This window comes from Mandrillus leucophaeus, unplaced genomic scaffold (assembly GCF_000951045.1).
Source record: "Mandrillus leucophaeus isolate KB7577 unplaced genomic scaffold, Mleu.le_1.0 Scaffold51, whole genome shotgun sequence".
In the NCBI taxonomy this organism is placed as follows: Eukaryota; Metazoa; Chordata; class Mammalia; order Primates; family Cercopithecidae; genus Mandrillus; species Mandrillus leucophaeus.
The window spans coordinates 6,117,599-6,137,703 of record NW_012105475.1 but is presented as its reverse complement, the minus strand read 5'-3'; the positions used below and the strand labels follow the sequence as shown (position 1 = coordinate 6,137,703).

Here is a 20,105-nt window from a genome sequence, read left to right as displayed (position 1 = left end):
GCATTAGGCCCTGGTGATTAAAAGATGAACTGCACATAGTCTTCGCCCTCTGAGTTTTGAGCCAAGTGAGATGTATGCTAAGGGGTAGCCCGGCACAGAAGTAAATGCAGTGAGCTGCTTATTGTCTGGAGAAGTCAAGGAAGGTGTTTTGGAAATAAAGTGCTTGAGACTGTCTCATATTTTAACGGTCGATAAAGAGGAAAAGTAGGTGAAATATCTTTAAGAAATATAAAAAAATTATAAGTCCATTTATAACTTCTTATGAAAGCCATTTTTTACATTTGTAAAAAATACCTTTATCCATTTTGTCAACTGTCTTCAGTGACAACTAGATTTCACTCAACTGGAGTGTGGTTAGACGCACAGCAAACCCACTTCCTCTCCCTGGAGACACGGTCGAACATTTCCTAGCTCTGACGATGGAACGTTGCTGATGTGACGGCCAATACAGTTAAGAGTTGTTTGCCTTTCCTATATGCTCTCTTCCTTCCACAGCAATCTTGGAGTCCAGAATTGGAAGATAGTAGTGGAACAAGATGAAAGGACCTGGATCCCTGAGTGACGGCAAGGAGAAGTGCCTCACTGTGTCAGACTACAGCATGAGCAAGTAATTAAGCCACTGGAATTTTAAGGATGTTTGTTACAGCAGTTAGCTTGTCCTAATGAATCATTCCATTGTGAGGGTAGTGTGTAGTCAATCATAATTTTGAAGAACATAATGAATGACAGACATTCTTAGTCCTTTTTTTTAGTATCTATCCCTGCTTCTTTGCTAACAGGACTCCAGTTTTGTTTGGGGTGCCAATTTGCACAGCTTTAAGGGAAGGATTTTGGTTGGTTTAAACTCATCCTGAGAATTCTGTTCCCCACCCTTCTAGCCTCCCCTGTAGTGAGGAATGGTCATGCAACCCAGTTCTAGCTAAGAAATCTAATGGAAAGTCCACTGCAGGGATTTCTGGGAAAGGTTTTCCTTCCCTGATTAAGAAAACCTGCATGGCTGACATCATCCCTTTTTCCCCTCTCCTTGCCTTAAACAGCAATCTACATGAGTAGGGGCTACATTCTGAACTAACATGTGCAGTCTTTTTTTTTTTTTTTTTTTTTTTTTTTAGAGCAGGGTCTTGCTGTCACACAGGCTGGAATGCAGTGGCAAGACTATAGCTCACTGCAGCCTCAAACTCTTGGGCCCAAGGTATCCTCCCACATCAGCCTCCCAAGTACCTGGGACTACAGGCACATGCTACCATGCCTGGCTATTTTTTTTAGCTTTTTGTAGAGACAGAGTCTCACTGTGTTGCCTAGGGTGGTATCAAATTCCTGGCCTCAAGCGGTCCTACTGCCTTGGCCTCTCAACGTGCTGGGATTATGGGTGAGAGCCACTATGTCCGGTCAATAAATGAATTCTGAACTAACATCACAATACACTAACATACATTTGTGGGGTGACATGAATGAACGAAGAGTACAAGCCCCATCTAAAGGCATCCAAAGATAATTATTTATTCAAATATTAAAATGACAAAAGAAAGGCCTCAATGGGCCCAGAACCACTCAGTTCATGAAATTTTAAATATAAAGGTCTGTTACTTTAACAGTCACACTTCATTGTTTGTCATCATCTATTGAATACAGAACATGTGTCTCTCTCATACTTTCTTAATGTGTTTCCTTTAAATCAATATGATGTACTGGCTAATAGTTCAGGCTTTGAAATCGGGCTGCCTGGATTCAAATCCCAGCTCTGGCACTTACTGTGTGAATTCAAGTGTAGTGTACTAGACTTCTGTCTGCTTTTTATTACTAATATGGTGGTAATCATAGCATACATGTCTAAGGATGGTGATAAGGATGAAATGACACAATCAATACAATGTACTCAGTTGAATGCTTGGCACACAATGCTCAATAAATATAAGCATTTATTTGTATTATTTCCAAATTTCACCAGACAGCTTCAAGTAGTGAAATAACTCATTGAGAAAATCCTTGCTGCCTATGTGTGTAAGTGTACTTTATGTTCAGGAACTCCTGATGGGTAAACTAAAGAATAATTAAGGTTACCTGGCAGCCTGTGGACTCCTTGGATTTTAGGCAGGGTTAAAATAACATCACCGCTTAGTTGTTTTAAGTAAAGGATTAGAGTCAATGACTAAGAGTCAAGGGCGGGATGAGAGAGGACACTCGAAGAGTGGGTGTGTGCCCTTTCCTATCCCTGTGAACTCTTACACCCCCGGCTTATGGTATCTGGGGCCTGGCTCTAGACATGATGAGAAAGAGATAAAAGCCAAGGAATAGCCACAGCACAGGTGGCCAGGCTTCCCTTCTACCATTCCATCCATCTTCCCCATGATTCTCCAAAATGATTATTTGCCCTAACGAGGATTAAGGCTCATGTTTTTCTGCCTCTACATTTCTGCTCATGTAACTCCCTTCCCTAAAAAACCCATCGGCCCATCTCTGCCTGTCAAACACTATTTGTTTCTCAGAGTTAAGCATAAATGCCCTCTTTTTCAAGATAGTACCTCTAGTTTTCCCACTCAAATAGTCTTCCTGAAATTTCTGAACTTTTGTTGAACTTCATTCCAAAACATTTTTAGAGTACCTATTATGAACTTGGAATTATTATACATGCTGAGCAGACATGACCTTGACTGTGGGAATGGTTTGATGGCTATTATAAATTAAATTTATGTGTACCTTCAGTCTTCCCCCACAAGATGTGCACTGGCTTATAATGACAGATATACAACATGTAACAAAATAGGAAAAGAAAGTTCAGGTCCAGGAGACAGAAGAAATAAAATATGCTAAATAATAGATGTAGAGTTCAGCATCAAATTTAGCTCTAACTTTCCCAGGGAACAGGAACTAAAGGGGGAACACAACAGTCTGTTATCAACATAGAAGACGAGGCATACCAGCTCCTCAGGACAAACAAAACTTATTCCTTACCTTAAGGTATAATAATTTCTCACTTGGGATATTCCAGAGGTTTCAACCAATTACATTTCAGCTCAAAAGTTGCTAAACCAGCTTTTCTTTAGGCACTGAGGCCCCAGGCATGAGTATGATCAGCTTTGGAAGAGGCTAACCTCCAGTGTCCTCTGCTATAGCAAAAGGTCTGGCTGGACTCCAATGAGATCAGTGGAATTGCCAACACCAACTCCTGCAGGGACACCTGGAAGACGATCAAAGATGGGCTGATCATCTTCAAGCCCGTGCGTGTCCATTCCTGGTCTCAATGCCAGAAAAACACCTTAGCCCACCAGAAGGGCAGGCGATTCTCAAATGCCCAAGATGGTAACCCGTATGAGGAGTATGAGAATTCCTCACTGGCTGCTCAGAAGGTACTGTGAATCTAAGAGGACGGACTACCACGAGCATCACATCCCATACCGGAAGGTGAAGGGGAACACGTTCAAAAACAAGGATTAGGCTGGGCACAGTAGTTTACACCTGTAATCTCAGCATTCTGGGAGGCCGAGGCTGGCAGATCACATGAGGTCGCAAGTTCAAGACCAGTCTGGTCAATATGGCAAAACCCCATTTCTACTAAAAATACAAAAATTAAGCCAGGCATGGTGGCTCATGCTTGTAATCCTAGCACTTTGGGAGGCCGAGGCGGGCGAATCACCTGAGGTTGGGAGTTCGAGATCAGCCTGACCAACATGGAGAAACTCCATCTCTACTAAAAATGCAAAATTAGCCAGGCATGGTGGTGCATGCCTGTAATCCCAGCTACTTGGGAGGCTGAAGCAGGAAAATCACTTGAATCCAGGAGGTGGAGGTTGCAGTGAGCCAAGATCACACCATTGCACTCCAGCCTAGGCAACAAGAGCAAAACTCCGTCTCAAAACAAAACAAAACAAACAAAATTGTGGTGGTGGGGGGCATCTGTGGTGGTGGGCATTTGTAATTGCAGCTACTCCAGAGACTGAGGCAGGAGAATCGCTTAAACCCGGGAGGCAGAGGTTGCAGTGAGCGGAGATCGTGCCATTGCACCCCAGCCTGGATGAAAAGAGCAAAACTACATCTCAAAGAAAAAAAAAAAGAAAAAGAAAAAAGCAGATTTTCATGGGACACATCCAAAAGCTGAAGGCAGACAAAGCCCACAAGAAGCTCCTGGCTGACCAGGCTGAGGCCCACAGGTCTGAGACCAAAGCAGCATGCAAGCTCCCTGATAAGAGGCTCCAGGCCAAGAAGGAGAGGAGCATCAAGACTTTGTCCAAAGAGGAAGAGACCAATAAATAAAGTTCACCCCCTCCTTATCTGCACATAGTGATCTCAGCAATTATACAGATTAATCATTCAGTAAAACACCCAGTCATTCAATATTGGATATTACATTGTCATTAGTAAACTTTTTTTTTTTTTTTTTGCCTGCCAAAACAAAAAACTGCTAAGTCAGAGGCAGGTACAATATGCCATGGGATAAAAATAAGTTCACTAAATTTCACTCTCCTTAAATGTACATAAGAACTATTATTTGTTAATAATAATAAAGACTATAATGTTACACTGAAGGGTAACTTAACTAGAACACCATCCTAAGACTCTTTTTCAGAATTAAATAGCTGAAATAGCATGCAAGGATTTAAACAATTGTCAATCACAGTACAACAAAAACAAAATGTAATATTTGTTTTTATTACAGATGAAATGTAATATTTCAGATTCTATAGACATGAAATGTAATATTTGAGTCAAATAATAAAAGTATACCCATTTTTTCATCTCCCTATATTGGACTTTACCTTGTCATAAGTAAATAATTCTCTCCCACTTAAATTGGGTCTGATGAGAGTTCAGCTAAATAGGAGAACAGCTGTTCTTTCCTGGAGAGATGGTGCACTCAGGGTGTAGCTGGGTACTGCATTAGGGATGCTGCCTTCCACATCCAATTTCTTTCAAGAACACTAGTCCCACTCTTTCAACAACTACATACTTTTATTTGAATGTCTCTCTATCATCTCTACCTTAATCTAAAATCAAATTCATCATTTCCATCTCCAAAACACTGACTTCTGTCTTTCCTATTACTGTTAATGGCAACATCTTTCTCCCAGGAAACTGGGCTTGAAAACTTGGAGTTATCAGTCTCTCATCTGTCTCCCCTGACTCCAAAATTCAATCAGCAATCATGTATCTATTTTCCTTTTATTTTTTGAGTCTCTTTTTTTCTCTTTTATTTCCAACACTAACATTCAGGTCCACATGCACCCATATGTTTGCAATAGCTTAAAACTGCTGCTCTGAAATATAACACTGTCACATTCCTGCTCAGAAATGTCTGGTGGTTGGTCATTTGTCTGTCACCTTTTGAGAAATGCCTATTCAGATCTTTTGCCCACTTTTTAACCAGATTATTTGTGTTTTTGCTGTTGAGTTCCTTGTATATTCCAACAATTAGTGCCTTGTTGAATAAACAGTTTGCAAATATTTTCTCCCATGCTACAGGTTGTCTTTTCGCTCTGTTGATATTTTTCCCTGGCTATGCTGAAGTTTTTTAGTTTAGTATAGTTCCATTGGTCTGTTTTTTATTTTATTGCCCACGCTGTTGAAGCCTTAGCCATAAAATCGTTGCCTAGACTCACAGTTTTATAATTTTGGGTCTTATGTTTAAGTCTTTAATCCACTTTGAGTTGACTTTTGTATACAGGCCAACAAGTATATGAAAAAATGCTCAACATCACTAATCATCAGGGAAATGCAAATCAGAACCACAATGAGATATCATCTCTACTCAGTTGGAATGGCTACCATGAAAAAAAACAAAAGAAAATAACAAATGCTGGTGAGGAAGCAAAGAAAAAGGAACTCTTAAATATAGTTGGTGTAAATTAGTACAACCATCAACATAAGTTAGTATAGCCATTATGGAAAACAATATGGGTGTTCTCAAAAAAATTAAAAATAGAACTACTATAGAATCCAATGATCCCATTACTGGGTATACATCCAAAGGAAAGGAAAGCAGTACAAAGGCAATCTGCACCCCCATGTTTACTGAAGCACTACTCACAATAGTCAAGATATGGAATCAACCTAAGTGTCCATCAACAGATAAATGGATAAAGAAAATGTGGTATCTACAGTGAAATACTATTCAGCTATAAAAAAAAAAAAGATGAAATCCTGTCTTTGGTGGCAACATGGATGAGCCTGGAGGATGTTATGTGAAGTGAAATAAGCCAGGCACAGAAAGATAAATACTGCATGTTCTCACTCATATATGGGAGCTAAAAATAAAAAATGTTGAGCTTACAGAAGTAGAGTAGAATTGTAGATATTAGAGGAAGGGAAGGGTGAGGGGAGGGGAAGGATAGGGGGAGGTAGGTTAATGGATACAAAATTACAGCTAGATTGGAGGAATAAGTTCTGATGTCCTGTAGCATCTTAGGGAGAATATGGTTAACTATAATTTATGTTTTCAAAAAGCTAAAAGAGAATTCTGTATATAATACAACAAATTATAAATGTTTGAGGTGATAGATATGCTAATTACCCTGATTTGACCATTACACATTGTATACATGTATTGAAATATTCTGTATCCCATAAATATGTACAATTATGTATCAACTAAAAATGAAAGAAAAAAAAAAAAGAAAGTTTCAGTGGGCCCTTGTTACTCATTTTATGTAGGTTGCACTTCAGATCCTGGACTTCACTGACTCCATAACATGGTCTTAACCTAACAGCTTTACTCCCAATCAACCTCTTATTTCCTTCACTTTCATCCCAGTCTACCCGTCATCCCTGTATTTACTTTCAGCGTTCAATGATAATAAACTACTCTCTTTACCTCTTCCCTATTAATCAAATTCAATTCTTCAAGGCTTAAGTGCAATCTTACCTTGTAAACAAAGTTTTCTTAGACTTCTTCACCCTTTGCTTAACTCATAGTACTAACTGCCATCTACCCAGGTCATTCAACAACTATTTCGATATAGCTTTGTGATATCACTATTTTGTCTTACAGAATTTACATTTTCTCTTATGGTGTGCATGTGAATACGTATCTTATCTTCCAAACTAAAACATAAGTTACTTATGCTTCTTTTTTGTCCCCACAGTGCTTAGCACCTAGTAGGCACTTAAGTATATCACAGAATTTGGGAGGAGAACCTTCAATGTCATCAATGTCCACTTACACCCAGGATGGGAATCCTTGTGTGTAAGCACATCCTCCAGCCTTTGTTGAACAAGTGACACTTCTCAGATACATCACAAGATAGCATGTTATACTGTTAAGAGCACTAGTTCATAGACAGGTCTTCATCAATCTCCAAAGTACCAAACGATATGTTCAATATGTTTTCCTAAATGCATGTACATACACCGAATATCTCAGGAAGGGTACACCAGAAATGGAGTTACCTCTGGTTAGGGTGTTTGGGTGACTGGGAAACAGGTGTAGAACACAACCTAATTTTCATTATTAGACTCTTTAATATATTTAATAGTAAAGTAAAATATGTTTTTAAGTTCTTTCTTGTTTTATGTTTAATCTTCCTCTGTGAAATTTTTATCCTAATCCTACCTATTTCTGATCTCTAGAGATGCCCAGTATAAATCTAGTATGCTAATTAATTGATAAACATTTTAATGAACTGTTGCTAAGAATCATATAAATATGTACATACAACTGAGTTTTTATTAAAGCCCTGAAAGTATTAATAATATATTCTTTTAAATGAGTAAAAATTTGTTCCAATATGCTTAAACAATTTTTTTTTTTTTTACTAATACACCATTTCCAGATCAGTTGTCTTCATTGGTATTTTTAATTGCCTCTTCTGACTCTCATGTCTTAATTGTTTTAATTAAATTTTTCCATGGGCCTTATACTTTCATTACTACTGGCAGAAAGCACTTGTTGCCTAAGGCATTAAGGTGTCATCTTGTATACGACATGAGCAGTTCTATAATGTTCTTGACACCTGTAGTGCCCTCTCATTGCATAAAGCCATAAGACATGTTCAGGAACTTTAAGGATATATAAATAATTCCCAGAATTGGGCATAATCCCCAAATTATAAAACATCTTTGGGAAGAAAGGCCATTCCTAAATATTGTAAAAAATTTAAGGAACAAATAAAGATATCCTCCTCCTTTACCATTATGAATAGGCCATTATACTGGGAATTAAATAGCCTATGCTGTAATCCTGGTTCTTTAAGTATCTCTGGGGCCCCAATTTTTTCTCCGTCAGTAAAACAGACATGAGTATTAGACTAATTTTGAGATCCCTTTGCAATCTAGTTTTCTGTTTATGACATTTTCATCCCAGAAAGTACTCAGGCATTACAGTACACATATTAATAATTAGGATTTATAACTACTCACCTAATGAAAAGTAACCCTTTTCCTGGGATACGGCAAGGCTTCTTTAGTGCTGGAATCATTTACTGGCTCCAGACATTCTTCTTGTCACTTATCAACAATGAACAACTTGTACAGAGATCTTCACAAGTCTATTTGTGTTTTCAGATATGACCAATCTCCTCATCTGAACTCTAAGATACTGACACCAGGGCCAGGCACAGTGGCTCACACCTGTAATCCCAGCACTTTGGGAGGCTGAGACGGGCAGATCACTTGAGCCCGGGAGTTCAAGACCAGCCTGGGCAACATGGCAAAACCCCATCTCTACAAAAAAAATACAAAAATTAGCCAGGTGTGGTGGGTGAACCTGTAGTCCTAGCTACTCAGGAGGCTGCAGTGGGAGAATCACTTGAGCCTAGGAGGCAAAGGTTTCAGTGAGCCGAGATCGTGCCACTGCACTCCAGCCTGGGCAAGAGAGTGAAACCCTGCCTCTCTCTCTCTAGATATATATAGACATCATGGAACTTGTTGTTCCTAAACTCGCCTGACTTTGTAGAGGAACAGGGGACTTCAAGCAAGAAGAACTATGATCCCCACCTACGGTGTGCACTGTAACTGAAAGTACCATTAATAAAATTCAGTTTGATTCTGTAAATACTTCTTTAGTGTCTACTTGGCACAAGGCAGTGTGCCAGAAGCTGGCACAAACACTTCTCCCTTTCCCACCCAAGACTAAGGCAGGAAATATAAAAGGCCTTCTATGGGTGAAAGTACTGCTTTTGATTCTGCTGTGCTCATTGAGCACCTGTCTATCCCTGTCAAGTCTACCACCATTACTAGATTCCAATTGTGCATCTGGAAGAACTTTCCTGTAATTCATATCCTTTAGTCCTTGTTCTCAATAACATGAGAACCAACTGAAATCGGGGCAAAAGACCCTGAAGTCAAGGCTGCCAATGTGATCCTCTTATATTCCCCTATTTGCACTTGGAATATCTAGAAATCTCCTCACTTCACCATTCTACTGTGCCTCAGTTTCTTATTTGTATGGAGAATCCTGATTTCCATGTTACATTTTTTAGCTATTAGGCTCTCTGGGAGCAACGTTCACTTTTTCAGACAAAGTAGTATTCTGGCCTTCTTGGCAAAAAAAAAAAAAAAAAAAAAAAAGAGCTTGGGCTGGGACTGGCTAATCTCAACTCTTTGTCATTTCTACTATTTCTTAAGGGCAGAAAGCAAAAGTGGAAAAAAAAAAATCCTGCAAACACCTTCCCTTATCACCATTTATGATTGGATGGGGTCATAAGGCAATCAAGCAAGTACTTCTTGCAGTCATTTCTCTATCAACAGGTATTTACTGAGCCCCTACATCTGTGCAAGGATCTGAGGAATCCAAAAGCAAAAACAATGAAGACATTGTTCCTACTCTCTGCAACTTCACGATGTAATGAGGAGGTGGGGTTTCTCCAAAAGCCCAATTAAGAACAGCTAAATGTGGCTGGGCCCAGTGGCTCACACCTGTAATCCTAGCACTTTGGGAAGCCAAGGAGGGTGGATCACCTGAGGTCAGGAGTTCAGGAGTTCGAGACCAGCCTGGCCAACATGGTGAAACCGTCTCTACTAAAAATATAAAAATTAGCTGGGTGTGGTGGTTTGTACCTGTAATCCCAGTTACTCAGGAGCCTGAGCCAGGGGAAATGCTTGAACCCAGGAGGCGGAGGTTGCAGTGAACCAAGATCACACCACTGCACTCCAGCATTGGGACTCCGTTTTAAAAATAAAATAAAATAAAATAAACACTTTGAGAGGCCGAGGCGGGCAGATCATGAGGTCAGGATTTCGAGATCAGCCTGGCCAACATAGTGAAACCCCATCTCTACTAAAAATACAAAGATTAGCCGGGTGTGGTGACACATGCCTGTAGTCCCAGCTACTCGGGAGGCTGAGGTGGGAGAATCACTTGAACCCAGGAAGTAGAGGTTGCAGTGAGCCGAGACCATGCCATTGCACTCCAGCCTGGGTAACAAAGTGAGACTCCATCTCCAAAAAAACAAAAACAAAACACAAACAAACAAAAACAGCTAAATGTCAGATTATCTGATACTCACAGTAAGAGAAGAAATCAATTACACAATCTTAGAACTGTAGGAAATCCAGGAGGTCATCTAACTCAACCTTTCCTCAAAAGCAGAAATCTTCCAACATCCTTGCCAGGGTCATTAATTTCTGCTTTAATGTGGAACTCACATCTCACAAAGCAGTTCATTTAATTTTTCAAAGTCTCTTATTGCTAGAACATTTTATTGCAATTTGAACCAAAACTCTCTTATTATTCTATACAGCAGTACTTTTCAAAACTTTATTTTTGAAAGCATGCCTTGTGTTTTTAAAAGAAATAGTAGGCACAAACACAATACATAAAGCAGTTAAAAGTGGAACTCTTCTGTTGGCAGCTGCAGGGGGCACTCAGCATGTCTACTCCTCTCTGGCTCTTCTCTACCTCCCTGCAGCCCAAGGCTCACCACAAAATCCCTGAAGCTCTGCGCAGCACAATTTGAAACCACTGCCTTAAAGGTAATTAGAGTAAATCTAATTCCAGCTGCATATGTCAGCCCTTGAAGACAGATATCTTGTCTCTCTTTAAATCTTTTCTGGATTAAACTTGCCCATTTCAAATGATCTATTCCATCTACGTTATTTTCCCTTTATATCTCCCTCATCCTAATCATTCTCCTCCTAAAAATGTTAAAACCCTATTTGAACACAATCCTTTCAATACCGTAACCAGCTGAGGATACAGCCTCTCTTACTATCTTCTGGACACCAGTAGCTGAAGAGGGCTTAGTGAATGGAGAAGGACCTGAGCCAGACCTTGAGACATATAGGATTTAGATAGGTGGAGATGAGAAAAGATAAAATTCCAGGCTGGGAAACTAGCATGAACAGAGATATAGAAATTAAAACAAGGGCCTCCTGATACATTTTTAACACTTTTCTTCCAGATCCTTATGGGTTCTTTTCCATTCAGCCAGCTGCCCATTCTCTTATTTATTTCTTGGAAGAAAATTAAGCTAGATCTTATCTCCATGAACATAGGCTTTTACTGTGTTACTGTGTTGGGGCCAAATTAGTGACATGATCTGATCAATACTAAAATTAGATCATTTCAATATTACAGTCACTGCTACAGGGGAAAGAGTATTTGATGAAGATGTTTGATAAGCCTGTTAAAAAAAAAAAAAAAAAAGGAAAGAAAAACTGTGTCATCTTCCAATTGAGTCAAAATCATGGCAAGAGGATTCATAAAGGTTATAATACTACTGAGAAGCATCCCTGAAGAGTCTCAGTTCTAAAGCCAACCCAAAGAACACCTTGTCTCCACAAAATAATCTTTCGTTTATCACTTATCAAACCACAGGTTTGATATGTGCCCCAAACAGACTGTAAAAACAACAGCATTTCCATACAGATGAGTGCTAATCTATCAAGACAAACCATCCTGTGAAAACAAATATCAAAAAAAAAACCAATGTTTTCAATAAATATGCCCATCACAGTCCATTTTTTCATGCTACTTAATTTTACCATTTACAGATAGGAATTCAAGCTCCTCGGTTTTTCATGTAATTTGGTTTTTCATTCAGGAAGGAAGATCTTAAAGACAGTATAGTTCACTATATTCCTTTTTCCTGTAAGATATATTCTTTAGTGATTATATGAATATGTACTATGTCACCTTACAATGGGAATTTCATACACACAGCATCACAAAGTTGGGAAACTGAACTTGTCCTAAATTTTAATGTGTTACGAATCTAAGAATTTTAAGGCATTAAAAAAAACTGATCTTACTAGCATTCAGGGTATTTGATTCAGACATTTTATTTCCATTATTTTCTCTTTTTCCTTTATCTCAAAAGGAGATAATCTGAATTGCTCTAATCTGAAAAACAACAATAAGTGTAGCAAATACTTGACAATGAAGATGGAAAGCCTCTAAAAATCTGTTACCTTAGTAACAGCAAGAATGTGAAAGAATAAGAATACACTGTCAGGACATCATTTCAGTTTCTACAGATTGGAGGCCTAAATACAGTCAGCTTTCATTAGCTTTTTGTTTTTCCCAGCAGGTCCTTGGACTTTGAAACAAAACCTGAATGACAGCTATGAGCAATTCCAGCCTGGCTCCTGATTAGCTATGCCAAACAAAACAACTCTCTGCAGTGTAAACTTTCCAGGCATCTGCAACCAAGCCTCTGTAGAGACTATAATTCCTCAGTGAGATTTGAAGGAGAGTCAGAGGTTGGGGGGCGTGGGGCAGGGGAGAAGGGTGACCAGGAGGGGGGAGGGGGAGAAAGGATAAGACCTTCCCCTCTACCTCGAACTAGTTCCCTGAACTAGTTTCTGATTAAAGCAGGGGGAAAATAAAGTAGAACTTGTCTTGGTCTCGTTATTGTAGCTTTTAACTCTGGCTTATTTTACAGTTTAATTAACCAATCCTCTAAATCCGAGTATTCTATTCCAATGAACATCCATGACACCCTTAATATCAGTGTATCCAAACTACTCATGCATTTAAAGCAAATAAGCAATTCTGAGACCTTATTAGCATCGAGTAGAGTAAGGAGTAGATTAAAGTGATCCAAAAGAGAAGAGGAACAACAATTATGAGTGGATAGTGCCCTATATGAATACATACTAAGATTTTGTGTCATTTGTCATCATCATTTTTTTTTTCTGGATGCAGATCTAAAATTAATTACACTAAATAAAGGCGAACTGTGCTGTGTGGTCCCATCTGCTACATAATTAGATACCTAAGGAACTAACTATTAAGCTTTTTTCTTGTGATCAGGCCCTTTGATTCTACCTAAACAACATACTTTTATCTACACAAATGAATTATAGGTTAGATCTCAATGCAGTTTATTTTGATCAGATGCTTGATTTTGAAGTATTCAGTGGTTTCAGAGAAAATTCTGCCCTGGGGAGTCACATGGCAATTCAACTGTAAAGAGATGAGAATTAAACTAAAAGGCAGACAAAATCTGCCAACAATCTTCCTGTAACTTCAAAAGTAAAAATGATTGTTTTCGTATTTCTTGGTCATACAACAAAATGGCAGCAGTGAAGGTTGTTCTTGTCTTCTGAAAAATGACAACTCTCTACTGCTTCTGAGACAACCTACAAAAACTGATGACTGACTGACTTAGAATGCTAGGTGACAGAGATCCCTACTTCTCTAGTCAATAACCATTTATTAAACAGTGTCACAGTGAGTAGGTAGCATTTAAAGTAAGGAGTAGCTCTACCACCCTAAAATGTAATTTGCAGATATATGACAACAGATGTCACAGAAAATTTACCATTTCCATAGCCATATCATAAAAGTCTAACTTAGATTTAGGACAACATTAAATTTAAGTCATTGAAGATTCAAATAGAAAATTCAAGCTCAGCCATAAGAAAAGATTCTACATAAAGATTTATCAAAAGTCACAATCAGGGAGATATTAATTTTGGAAACTAAAGACAAGGAGATTTCAATGTTTAAGACAGGTAATACAAAACTAGAAAACTACATGTCCACTTATTTTATTCAATTTGTCTGTAATCTCAGCACAGAAACTACAGAAAACAACCTTAAGAATATTTTTGTAATGGATGAAGACAAGGATAGTGACCTATGAACAAGAGAAAACCCTTCGATATGAGTCTATGCTTGCAATCCCAAACCAACGTGCTGATTCAGCACAAAGTCATCAATGGAGTTCTTATCTTTTAAAGGAACAATCCATTGTCTGGCTGAAACAAAGGGCAGTGCACAGGAAATCAGCCAAATCTGGGCCAGATGGCCACTGATTCAAGTTTCATTCTCCCCATCCCCCACCTTCCCTGGCACTGCAAGAAAAGATCCAGACAGCATTTTCAGTCACCAGGTAATAATCTATAGGTGGGGTATAAACCTTTTACAATTACATATGCTCCCCACCTCACCACCATGTAATTTGTTAAAGCAGAATGTCCTTATAAAACGTTTAATGAGGAAGTTCTATAAAGCAATTCTTGAAAATACCCCTATAAGCCCATCGTCTCTAAGTCATGGCATGAAGTTTTAACAGACGAAATGATTAAAAATATTCATACTAACTTGTTCTCATCTATTGTTTTTCTCAAACCGTGACACAAACTAGAAATGAACCCAGAGAAAACTGGTTTATCATAGCCATTTCCACGGGTTGGCATCACTGGCCCACCGCCTTGCAAAGAACTTCTAGGTTTTGTAACCTAGAAACACTTTGTAAAATTACAATGACAAACTACCAATGCAAGTAATTATAAAAATGATTAATACTAACTTCCAAATCATGTTAAGAAACATAAAATTTTTGTTACAAAATATGTGTCTTAAACTAACTGGGCTTTGATCCAAATGAGGTACAACATTGCTTTCTGTGTCAAAAAACAAAAACAACTGTTTGGGAAAGCAAAAGTGTAACCAAGCAAAAGTATCTCTAAGCACGTAATCTTATAAAGAATTTTATAAAGTATTTAAATACTCCATCTGGGATGAGAGAAACCCAACCACATAAGTAACCCCATAAGGTCTGTCATTCAAAAGAGAGAAAGAATTCTAGTTTTTAAAGTTCACTTTCTCCAAGCCTCAGAAGTTAAGAGGAATGGCAGGGAAGTTGGAGAAGGAGCAAAAAAAAAAAAAAAAAAAAAAGTAGCAAAAAAATAAGATCTGTGTTTAAAAGGAGGGGTACTGTTTTTACTCCTAAGAATGATGCTAATAACTCCTGTTCTCAAGAAAATCACCCCCACATATTATTCTGGAATCACAGATAAAACAGGAGAAAAATGCTAATGGATTTTCATAAAAACCAATGTGTCTAACCGTGTGTCATAGAATCTGTAAATCTGTATACTGCTATAAATACACAATTCACATCCTTACTGGTTACTATAAAACAGAATTTTAAATTCTAACCAGTAACTATTAATTTAAAGCAAATCATACAGAATTATGTCTTACTTAAATCATGGAAACCTTTATATTAAAGAATGGAATAAGTAAAAATGTAAGACCTCTTCAAAATGTTCAAAACGCTGTTACTTTTCCTAGCTGTATAAAATAAAGGTATTTAGAAAATAAAAAATTAAAATAAAAGAAAGGTATTTAGAATAAACAAAAATATTTTCTTTGATGGCAACCCTTGACTCCATAAATTTACAATTATGTGGCTTAAGTAAATTTTGTCAACCAACAAATAGCAATTCCTTTAGTAAATTTTATAATCCTTTTTATAATTACTTTGGAAATGTCAATGCAGGAGCAAATCTTATTGGCATGCTACAGTGTCGCTTTTCCAAAATTTACATATAGAAAGGTTAGGGTAGATCAAAGAGGTTTTCTGCCAACTTGTTTGTTTTTTTAACACAAGATAATCACAGGCTGGTAATGAAATGACTAAAGACAAAAATGACTTCAAAATATGCAATCAACAGCAGCTCACACAAATGGCCTATTTTATTGTAAGGAAGTAGAAAAGGCTGCTAAAAGCAACAGAAGGTAACCTTGCTTAAGAGAACATTCATGGTAGCTGACACAATGCCAACGGCAGCTATGAAATAAAGCAAAATTACAGAGCTTCAAATCTTGACCTGTTTTAAAGAGAACAGTGGTAAGTAGAAGTTTCCTTAAAAACTTGTCCTCAAGAATTGCTCCTGGAAGTTTATTTATAATTACAGTATCAGACTAACTGTAAGACTAAGTTTTAATCAGTGGTTAAGAATACAGTACATTCAAGCCAGCAACTGTGTGTTGGAAAAAATACATATAATCTAAATATATACATAGTATATAGATATGTGTGTGTCACACATAGGTCAGTGTGTTTCTGCTAACGTTAGTAGTCTTTTTCACAGCTCAAATTATTTGAAATGTATTTCCACAACCTGATTTCTCTTTAAAACACTACTCTTTTCCTTTACATAGAACTATAAAATAATACTCAGTATCATACTAGAAACTTTAAAATGAGGTAATTGAGTATTGGCTGTCTAATATGTTTTTTTCTTTAGTATAAAACAGATTTTAGTATTCTTAAAAAAAAGAAAATGACTATTCAAATTAAAATTCTTTACCTTCTGAGCTCAACTTTAGAGTCTCTAAGATACATTAACATTTAAATGGAACACACACAATGGCAGCTGGACTATCATAACCACTCCACACACATTAATGTTTTCAGAGATTTAAACCTCTAATTCTTAGGAGAAACAAAATTGTGACTATACAACTATTTTTAATCAGTCAACTTAATACATCGTTTTAATTAGATTTATATGTTAATGCTTTAAATGTAAGAGTTAAGGGAAAAGTATCTTGAAACACCTAAGTCAAAATAGAATTACTACTAACAAAAGTCAACTCGGAACAGACATCCTTTGCATGTAAGTTTCTGAAAAACCAGCTACCGTGAGGAGCTAAAATTTAGCAGGCTAACTTAAGATCTTTAGTGGATCCTAATATAAAGCACTAACAGTTTAAAGCTAAAATATTATTGTACAAGGAATAAGTTCTAATTAATCTTTCAGTCTCTTTCCTTTTTTTCCCTCCTTAATATGTATCTTCTTTTCTCTGATGGTCCACAAATCAGGTAGAAAATTTAGTTTCATTCAATTAAAAGGAAATGTACTTAAAAATAACATACTTATGATAAATATTTTCTCTATTTTTTTTAATACTGCTTATAATGAGAAACATATCAAGGACCAAATTAGAGTACACACAGCTTTCAGTGATATAAAATTGCTGAACATCCAAATTTCTAAAAAGTGAATTTATAAGAAAACGCTTTAAGATCTATGTTTCAAATACTTATTTCTCAAAATAAACTACATTAGTAGAATAGTTTTGTACTAATTAAATAATCTTATATAATGTGATTTAAACATAGTCTGAAGGTCCAAATAAGCTTTCATTCATTTTCTTTCTAAACAATAATTTCCCATGCCTTAAATTTCTATATAAAGAACATCTCAAAAGCAGTATACTAACTAAAGTTAGTTTCTGCTCTATAAGACAAAAAAAAAGGATATGAGTTGAACAGTGGTCAAATTCATACCCCCACCACGAAAAAAAAGGAATGCCACATTTCGGTACTATTTATAGGTACCTTAATATCCATGAAGTGTCACTAACAACTTAAGAATCATACCAAGATTTTCTTAACATCACCAATACCGTTTCAAATTTTATAATACATTCAATGCCTCATGAACAAGTTAAAAACATCTTCTAGTTTTTAAAAAATTAAATGGGCATAAAATTCCATTTAAGTTCAATTGAATTCTTTTGTAATTTAGGCACTGGGAAACAAGACAAAAAACACCTTTACATATTATGTTATATAAATATTTTCCTATATTAGTAATGGTTTGAGGAACATGGTTTGAATAAAATTAGATCTGAATCTAGAAAAACACAAGTCACGTTACTGTGTTTTAACCAGACTGTCAGTTTCCTCAAGGGCAGGGACAGTTCTTCGTTTTCCTTTCTCTCTCCACAGCATCCCTTACAATTATAGGTGCTTAAAAAAGACTTATTAGCTTACTCTTACTGTTAATTTCCTGCCCAATGGTGAATTCTATTATCCCTACTGAATAAACACCTCTTGCTCAGTAGAAAAATTATGAGAAAAATTATTTTTAAGGAAGGGACAAATGTATTTCATGGAATCATTCCTTTTACCCAAATGAAAATTGAGAGATAGTTTGATAATTATTGCTGCCAATTATTACTTCAAATCCTTTTAAAAACTCAGTATAGGTTAAACAAACCTTAATCTAGGATAGAATTATGGCATCTGTTTGCAGCATGTGAACTTTAGCTTTAGAAGGGTAAAAACCATACAGATGTCCGGTAATCTCCCATGCAACAGTATCTAAAATAAGCCCACATTGTTTTGATTTTGGAAGTCTTGCCCATTTAAAATCTAATAAGCAATATGAATTGTAACAACTATACTGTACAGGAAATGTCACATTTTTCAAAACACTTTTTTTCCAGACTGTCAATTCCATGGCTCTATTCCACTATGCAGTATTATCCTGGAAATACACGGCTTAGACTATTTTTTATTAACTAGGATATTTGTTGGCAAATTTAAAGCCCATATTACTTAAATTATATAGGTACAGTTGTAAGTAAATTTGATGATCAATTGAACATGCACAAAAGATTATAAACACATCATCATTTTGTGTAATTCAAAAACAAAAGGGAAATGAAATGTATCTCCCTTCACCTCTGCCACAGAATTGTTTTGAATTTATTTTTCCTCATTACCATCCTTTATATAAAGATAATGCTACTGACCTAGCTTCCAAAGGGCATGAGTCTTGTGTTGGTATTTCCAGTCAACATAATAAGTTTATGTTGTTCCATTACCCTCCCTTGCCCCAACTCCTGTGTAAGCAGTGGCTTAGATCAGAAGGAAGTTCGGCCTAGGTTAAGGATGTAATACATAGCCATGGAAGAAAGTTAACAGTTCCTACAGACCTGTTATTATTATTTGTCAGTAACAAATATTTATTGAGGGGGTAATTATGAGCTTGGTCTTAGGTGCTAGGGATAGAACAATGCGCAAAAGGGAAAAAGCACTTGCAGTCTGGTGAATAAACTCAAGATCTGACCCCACTGGCACCGTTCCTTGTCGACCAAAACTGAGCCTTGTACAGCCTGTTACCCAAAAATATGGCACGAAATGGTCCCATAGTGGTATGTGAAAAGGCTAATATGCCCCTTGACAGCTACCTATACCACCTTCAGCAAGAACAGCAACATTTGCCACAAGTTACCTTTCTGGGTAATATAACACATTGTAAGATGCAATTCCTGACATCCAGATCTCATAATCTAGTGGAATCACAAAACAGGTCCTCAAGAGTATGACACAGAGGCAGGAACAAAAGCTTTAAATCAGCCAGACTTAGCTTTGAATTCTGACTTTACAATGACTACCTGAAGGCTCTTGTGAAATTTACCTAAGCCTTATCTGAGTCTTAGTTATCTCAGCTGTAAAAGTGAGAATGATGATGCCTACTTTACAGGGCTGTTGTGAGGATTAGAAATGATATGTGCACAATGTGTGAGGTGGGGTACATTTTTAATAATTATATTGTTGAATTAAATTATTAATTTCTGCTATTAATTAAATCAATGAACAGCAGGAGAAGACTAAGCAGAGAAGAACTTTATGGAAGTTTTTAAAATCAAAAGCTATGTTTTGTGCATATACACATACTCTGACATACATACACTCTCTGAAATTCCAGACATGCAACTATGCCATGTATTACACTGTTCCATCACAGTTCTCACTCTGGAGGCAGAAGTTGAGATAATGCATACCACTGGCTCAGAGGTCTTTATGATGACATAAAACCTTAAACATTTAGAATACCTGAAATACCATAAGCAGACACACATGTGCAGACTCCGAAAAATCTTCAGTAGATTATGCAAATGGTCCATTTAATACCTACCGATATGAAACAATTCTGATACAACTTTTGACCAACAATACTGTAAAAAATACCACAGCTAGTATTTGATTGCTCCATTAAAATGCACAAGTGGGGAAAAGGTTATTTTTACATGGTCTAATTTTTCCAGAAAAGAACTTGGTAACCTTTTTAATTGGGAGGCAAACACTTAAAACGAATTGCGGCCGGGCACCGTGGCTCATGCCTGTAATCCCAGCACTTTG

The 20,105-nt window shown here is 37.0% G+C and overlaps 1 pseudogene; it reads left to right on the top strand.

Annotated features, from left to right (window-relative positions):
* The first annotated feature begins 2,167 nt into the window (after positions 1 to 2,167).
* The window catches only part of LOC105551208, a 174,906-nt pseudogene continuing 156,968 nt past the window's right edge, over positions 2,168 to 20,105 (top strand).